This window comes from Phascolarctos cinereus, unplaced genomic scaffold (assembly GCF_003287225.1).
Source record: "Phascolarctos cinereus isolate Bilbo 61053 unplaced genomic scaffold, phaCin_HiC Scaffold_726;HRSCAF=1367, whole genome shotgun sequence".
NCBI lineage: Eukaryota > Metazoa > Chordata > Mammalia > Diprotodontia > Phascolarctidae > Phascolarctos > Phascolarctos cinereus.
In genome coordinates, this window is record NW_027556098.1 from 64661353 (window position 1) to 64669760 (window position 8408).

At 37.3% G+C, this 8408-nt stretch overlaps 1 pseudogene; it reads left to right on the forward strand.

The window, feature by feature from the left end:
- The first annotated feature begins 251 nt into the window (after positions 1-251).
- On the forward strand, positions 252-2127 carry LOC110203145 (sorting nexin-7-like; annotated as a pseudogene).
- The last annotated feature ends 6281 nt before the right edge of the window (positions 2128-8408 follow it).

Sequence of the window (8408 nt, forward strand, 5' to 3'; positions counted from 1 at the left end):
TTAGCAAAAGACAGCTAAAGTGATACATAGGTATATTGGATGGGGTTTCTTTGTAAGCAATAGACTGAACATTCATCTGATTTTATTCTGATATTTCTTGTTGTCTCATAGAATTACCGAGTTCTGTTTGCTTCATTCTAAGGTTTTCCGTCTTCTGTTCCAATTCCTATTCTCTTTCCAAGTTCTTTATCCTGCTGCAGCCTGAGGTGCTGGACCTAAATGAGGAGGAGGATGACCTGGGGGTCTTCAGCAAGGATGCCTTCCTGATGGACATGAACTCTTTTAGTTCTTTGATGCCAACATCCCCTTTATCCATGATAAACCAATACAAGTTTGAAGACAAGCATGACTGGAAGAACCTTTTCATTATATTTTTTGATCCCAAAAGCCACATTACTACATTTAAAACTTCCATCACCTGCAGAGTTACAACTAAGACATCTGGGGGTGAATTTGATTCTAGCGATTTTGAAGTTTGAAGACATTATCAAGATTTCCTTTGGTTAAAGGAAAAACTTGAAGAAGCACATCCTGTTGAAGTTTAGAGGTTTAGTTAGGGGTACTTGAACCCCAAAATCATGACACACAGATCTCACCCAAATGAATTTGACCCAAGCCTTCTTTCAGCCAAAGACAAAATTTATTGAAGATCAGCCATATTGACCAGACTCTTAAGGAATCTAAACATTTGTGACGCTTGTATTGACAAGCAGGCTTGAGCAAGAATCAGCCATTGGCTAGACTCTTAAAGAATCTTAGCATTGGCTAGACTATAAAAATCTGAGCCCCTTAATGGAGACAAGATGGACCTTATATACAGAAAGACTGTAGGAGGAATCTAGGCCAAGTAGCTTGGGGTGACTGGAGGAAGGTCTGGAAGGATTCTAGGGAGGATCTTGATAGGAATGGCCAGTAGGCTGGGGTGACTGGAGGAGGGGTCTGGGGAAAAACTTGATGAGAATGACTGGGAGGTAGAATGAGGTCTAGATAGGACCAAGGGTGAGAAGTAGTCAGGGCCATCTGGAGGTAATAGACAATGGAGAACTGGGCTAGGTTAAGGGTAACAGAATTGGGAGATTGGATGTAGGCATAGGGAATGGCCAGTTGATAGGATTATAGCCTCAGGTAAATACTAGAGACTTCCTTGACCAAGTGGGAGAGTCTGAGCCCTAGGGCCTGCAGACAAATGGGACCTAAATTCTTTTTGGGGTAAGGGGCAAAGGTCTTGGCTTGGGCCCTTACCCCCTCAATCCCACCCTCATTGTTCCTTCTTTGCCAAAAAAAAAATTAATAATAAAAGACATGGTGGAATGGTTTAATGATGACTTCGTTGAGACTCAAAGAAAGGTACTGCATAAATTCTTCAATTGAATTGCTGATCACCCAATTAACTTTTAATGAAGACTTTGAAGTTTTTCTTACTGTACAAACCTGGGAACTCTCTTTGCACAAGGTACAAGGTCCTGGATTGCTTAGCAGGATGGGGTAGAAAGTCAGCAGTGAGAGGAGTTAAAAACCACCCAGATGAATTCATTGAAATCAATGATCATGTGGGAACATTTAGTCAGGGGATAAACTTAATAGGTAAAATATCTCATAGAATTTACAAGGAAGAAAAGGAGTATTTTGAGGAAATGAATAAATATGGACCAATCTATACCTGGTGGTCAGCACTGGAAGAGGATCTGGTTGACTCCCTGAAAGGTGTGGCCAGCTGCATTGACAAATCCTTTCTGAGACAGTGCTCCAATTGTACATGAAGTGAAATATTAGTGGGAGTTATGTAAAGAAGAGACCAAATTCAAACAGAACAGGATTCTGGAGTTGAAGCTTTGACGTACAAAAAGGCTAAAAGGAGTTGCTTACAGAAGAGTTCGGAAAACTAGAAGATAAGGTGGAATGTACTAATAGTGCTCTGAAAACTGAATGAGACAGATGGAAACAAAACATACAAAATGATATCAAGTCGGCATTTACAGATATGGCTGAGAAAAATATCAGCTACTATGAACAGAGCCTTGCCACATGGGAGTCCTTCTTTACAACTCAAACTGACCTTCATCTGGAAGATATATCTGAAGATAAACCTTGAGCATAATAAAGGACTTTTGCCTAACCTTTGGTAATATAGTGCCTACCAACCAAAGGCATTCTTTATGGGGTGGGGTGTGATTAATATAACTGGGTCAAAATGCAGTCACTATCTGGAAAGCCAATAATTTGAAAACTCATGCACTTCAAGGTTCTCACCCACATTTTGATCATGTTATGTATACCTACTACATCATATGTGTATGTATGTATGTAGCTACTAGCTAGCTTAGTTTTAATTAATTTATTCCCAAATTTTTGTAAATACTTGCATATGGTAATTGTTTTCTCAAAATTCTGCAATTGGAATGTAACATTTTTGAAAGGTTATAAAGGCTCCATTGAATAAAAAAGTTTAATAAGAAAAAAAAAGGCCAGCTTGAAACTGTTTCTTCTTTCTAAAAGGTTCCCCAAGTCTTCAACTCTTCTAGTGTGGCAGTCAAACACAGGACTCTTAGTATGATGAGAAACAGGTCCCCAAAGTTACTACAGGGTCACTCTGGAGAAGACAGAGAATATCTGTGCATGCTCCAAAGAATGGCAGGGTTGGAAAAGAAAAGCCCCATTATGCCCTCCTAATCCAAGGAAGCTCTGGAATTCATAGAACTATTAAGGGGTCTGAAATCCAACCGCAGGCTAGAGATTTTGATTTGGTGAACAACAAAGCCATAGGAGTGAAAAAAATTACACACAAAAAGAAAGAAAAAGAAATAGAGAGCAAAGAGTGTGAAAAATAGCCATTTACTAATATTATTTTTATTTTAGATGTCAATGTATATTGTATAATTGCTAACAAACCAACATGAATTTTGCTTTATTTTCAGAATACCCTATATTTCTGAGTACTTTCAAGAATTTATTTGGGAAAGTAGGATAAGGAGGTGAAAAAGAACCAGAGAAATGCTTAAAGGCATTCCTAAATTGTTGTTTCAACTTCCAGGCTAACAGATTGATAGGAATCTGCCATTTACTCTGATGAATAAGAAATAAATAATTAGAGGAAACAAGCAGCTATAGTAGTAATAAATCAAAATTAATCCAAAATCTGAGACATTTCACAAATGTCTGAATGACTCCTTCCTTTTCCTCCCAGTTTTTTGAAGGTGTAAGCAGAACATTCCTGACCTTCAAGCTTTCTGGTGTTCACTGTTTGCTTTTCTTGCTCTCTACCTTATGTTTATAAAATATTTTTGTTTAATCCTATAAGATGGAAGAAGGCAGTGTTTTAATTGATGTAAATGTTATAATCACACTGTCCTGTTATCTCAGCTCATAAATGCATCTGTGACTGGTGTCAAAAGTGGAAATGTCAGACGAAATGTAAGAGATTAATGAAGGCCATTTAATGGTAATAATAAATGTGTTGAAATCTAGCAGTTATTGGCTTTAAGGGAAAGGGAAGGAATAACATAATCTCTTCCTCAAAAAAAATTTTTACACTGGTCTCAGAAAAATGATGTGAGCCATTGAGTCCCACTTCCTCCTCCCCATCCAAAACTAATAAAAAGATTGGGACACCACTGTAACACAGACTATCCCTTAGTCATCAACTTCATAAACCTGGACAGCTCCTAAGCTCAGACTATTGAAGGGTTTGAGCCCCAAAACACTGTTGACTCAGTAGAATATATAGGTCTACTGTATAGCAGGGCACAGGCATAATAAAGAAGGGGTGCTTCTTCCCATGCTATGAACCTAATAATTAAATCTCAGAGTCAGTGCATTCTTTTTTTAAAAATTTATTTAGTATTTTATTTTTCCTGATTAAATGTAAAAACAGTTTTTAACATTCATTTTTAAAACTTTGAGTTCCAAATTCTCTCCTTTCCTCCTTCCCTACCCTCCCTCACTGAGAAGGCAAACAAATGGATATACATGTGTAGTCATGCAAAACATTTCCATATTAGTCACATCCTGAAAGAAAACAGTTAAAAAAACCCAAAAAAAGTATAAAAAAAAAGTATATTTTAATCTGTGTTCAGACACCATCAGTTCTTTCTCTGGGGATGGATAGCATTTTTCATCATAAGTCCTTCAGAGTTGCCTTGGATCATTATATTGCTGAGAATAGCTAAGTCATTCACAGCTGATCATCACACAATATTGCTGTTACTTTGTACACAGTACATTTCACTTTGCATCAGCTCGTGTAAATTTTTCCAGGTTTTTCTGAGAGCATCCTGCTCTTCATTTTTTATAGCACAATAGCGTTCCATCACAATCACATATCATAATTTTTTCATCCATTCCCCAATTTCCAGTTCTTTGCCACCAGAAAAGAGCTGCTACAAATATTTTTGTACATACACATTTTTTTTAATCTCTTTTTTGATACAGACCTAGTAGTGGTGTTGCTAGGGTCAAAGGGTATGCAGGGTTTTATAGCCCTTTGGGCATGGTTCCAAATTGCTCTAAAGAATGGTTGAATCAGTTCACAACTAGAGCAGGTGCATTCTTACAGAAATAGAGAAAATCCATTTCCCTTCACACACAAACCTCCAATAAAGAAGTCATGAGCCTATGTTAATCTTCAAATAGCTAGCTTTGTATCTTAAATAGGCACCATGACTAAATGCAGCAAGTGATTATGCAGAGAAAGACGAAGCTAGAATAGTGTTATAATAGAAGAGAGAACAGCAAATTCCATATCTTTAAACTCTGATGATCTGGCTTCCAGCTTCACTCAACAGATGCTGCTCTCTTTAAACTCAGCAACAATAGCTTATTTACCATATTTAACGGTCTTTTCTCAGTCTTCAACCTTCTTGATCTCTCCACTGCATTAGACACCACTCAGGCAGCCAGGTAGCACAGTGGCTAGAGAGCTAGATCTAGAGTCAGGGCAGACTGAATTCAAATCTGGTCTCAGACACTTATTGGCTGTGTGACCCTCTGTCTATTTCAGTCTCTTTATCTGTAAAATTAAAATAATAATAGCACCTACTTCCAAGGATTGTTGTGAGAATAAAAATAAGTTATGTGTAAAGTACTTTGTAAACCTTAAAACACTATATAAACGACAGTTGTTGTTATTATTATTATTATTATTATTATTATTATTGATTACCTTCTTCTCTTGGTTATTCTCACCTTTCTGAATTTTTACATACTACTCACTTCTAGTTATTCTCTAACCACTCTGATTTCTCATTTTCAGTCTAGAATATTGTCCACATTATGTTCCCTAACTGGGTATGCCTCAAGAGCCTTTCCTGAACCTTTTTTCTCTTCTTTTTTCTCTTCTTCCTCTACAATCTCTCTTTTGGTGACCCCATCAGCTTCCAATGGTGTAATTATCATCTCCGTGGATAGAGCTCACAGAGCTATATAATCTATCCCAAACTCTTCCCAAGCTTCAGTCCTACAGCACCAAAACTGTCTATTGGGTATTTCCAGTTGGTTGTCCCAAAGATATTTCAAACTCAATATTTCCAAAATATTACTCCTTATCTCTCCCCACAAACCTATCCCTCTTCCAAAATTCCCTGTTTCTTCCAGTCTCCCAGTTTTGTAACTTTGGCATTTTTTTTTCAGCTGCTCACTCTCCCTGATCCCACCTATGCAATTACTTGCCAGATTTTGTTGTTTCTGTCTTCATAACATCTCTCACATTGCACCCCTTCTTGTTACTTACACAGCTACTGCTTTAGTCCAGGCCCTCATTACTGTTTGCACAGACAATTAAAACATAATCCTCCCTCAAATCCTCCCTCTCTGCCTCAAGTCTCTCAACACTCCACTCCACTCTCCACAGTTCTGCCAAAGTGACTTTCCTTAGTCACAGATCTGTCTGTGTCACTCCCCAACTCAAACCCCAGGGTTTCCCTAGTGCTGTAGCATAAAATGTAAATTTCTTTTGCTTTTAAAGCTCTTCAAAGTGTGGCCCCAATCTATCCTTACAGCCGCCATCATACATTACTCTCCCTTCCATGCTCTACAATCCAGACAAACTGGTCTTCCTTCTGTTCCTCACTCATGATACTGTCTTCCATTTCTGTACCTTTTCTTTGGGCATCCCTCATGCTTAGAACACATTCCCTCCTCAGCTCTACAGGAAACAACTTAAGTACCACCTGCTCTCAGATGAGATAAGATTTGTAAAGTGCCAGTACCTGGGCATAGCAGACACTCAAAAAATGTTTATTTCCTTCCTTTCCTTTTTTCTTTCCCTTCCTCACCTACACAAAAACTTTCCTGTTCCCCCTGGCTACTTGTGCCCTCCTTCACTAACTACCTTGTATTTATTTTGTATTTATTGTATATATGTATGTGTATATTGATTTTTTGTATACCCATATATGTACATGTTATCTCCCCAATAGAATGTTCCTTGAGGCTAGGATTGTTTCATTTTTGGTTTTGTATCCACTTCATACAGCAAAGGGCCTAGCACATAGTAGGTGCTTAGTGAAAAGTTGTTGGCTGATTGACCATAACTGAGAGATAGCATGGTATAGTAGAAGAATCTCTGGACTTGAAGACAAGAGACCTAGGTAAAAATCTGGTCTCTGACATGTGCTAACTGATGCAGGTCATTGAACAAGTCATAGGAGTTTAGGATCACAAATTTAAAGCTAGAAGGACCTCAGAGGTCACTTAGTCCAGTCTCTTTATTTTGCCTGCCCAAGGTCACACTGGTAGTAAGAGGCAGAGCCAGGATTTGAACCATAATAATCTGACTCTTTGATTCTAAAACCAATGCTTCTTCTACTATACTACCCTTAATCTTTCTGAATTTCAGTTTTCTCATATGTAAAATGATGATAATTCCTAATCATATTACCTACCTCACAGGGTTGTAATGAGGTATGTGCTTTATAAATCTTAAAAAGCCATGTAAAAATAGAGATGATGAGTATTACCAGTATTAGTGAACATTTGTGCCTACTATGTGTAAGATACGAGTTACTAAGTTCTAAGTACCAAGGCTGAGAAAAGGAATAAAATAGGATCCAAGTAGTTCTGGGCATTCAGTCACTGTAACACCTCGGAACTTCATTACTATGCCTTGCATTTCATATTCAACCTTACCTGAATCAGTAAGAAATGCTCCTTGTTTTTCCAGTTCATGTATGTGGCTCACTATCACAACCTACAAAGAAGCATCCTTGATTCCCCTAGGTTGATAACAACAACTCTAATAGGCATTTGGGAAAGCTCTTTAAGGATTCAAAGTACTTTGTATGTATTATTTTCTTTGAACCTCAAAAGAACCCTAAGAGTTAAAGTCTCCAGACCTTATCATCCCATTTTACTTAGGTACTTGTTTTATAAATCTCTTATAAACTAATCTAATAATATTACTGTTATCTGTATTGATATTCTCATATTGGGACTATAAGCTCTTTGAGAACATGGACCAGATTTCTATTGTTATTTCAACTTTGTATCTCTCTCAGGCTAGTATGGAGCTCTGCATGCAATATGTACTTGATAAATGGTTATGATTTATTATTCCACATGACTCCCACTAGACTATAAATTCCTTGAGGACAAGGGTAATGTTTTCCCATCTTTGTATCCATAGCATTTAGTATAATACTTTGCATGTAGTAGGCAATTTAAAAAATGTTTGCTTAATAATGTTGAATGCAAATAATCTAACTGGAAAGTGTGTATAGGGGATGAGGACCAAGGTTGGAAAGGTATGTTGGAGAGTACAGCCTGCTCTGCCAGAGTCTGAGTCTTAACTGAATGAAGTGTGAACCTCCTCTTGATAACTGGTTTCAAGCCTAGAAGTTAATAAGTTTTCAGAAAAGCTGAGAATTTCTAGAAACTGTAGAAATAAGAAACGACAACTAAATCTGGATTAGCCATGGGCTGGCCAATTATGCCATTTCTAGATTTTCGTTGACACACATGAGGAGGAGGTGTAGGGACATAATAATAACAACAACACAGAGCCATATGGACTAAGTATTATGCTGGCAAAACATTTGATTTGCTTTTGATCCTATGTTTTAGTTATGTCACTAATGTTTGGTCTCGTAAGCGACCATATGCTTTTTTGGAGAGCTACATTATGTTGAATTTTTATAAGTTTTCTCTCGCTTTCACTGGTTCCCAAACAAGACTCAAAAATAAGTTTACTATTCTAACACTTCATTTTTTTTTCACCGAAAACTAAAAATGTCCCCTTAAAATGTGTATACAAAATTATATACAACTGGCATGGTTATTAACATTTGAGGAATGTTAATATTAGTCAATCTGAGCAAAAGTCAAATTCCAATGTAGGAACATAGTACAGAAAGGACTCTCTCTCTCTCCTTATATACTATAGCACCTCACAATCAGCAAGTGCTTAATAAAAGTTT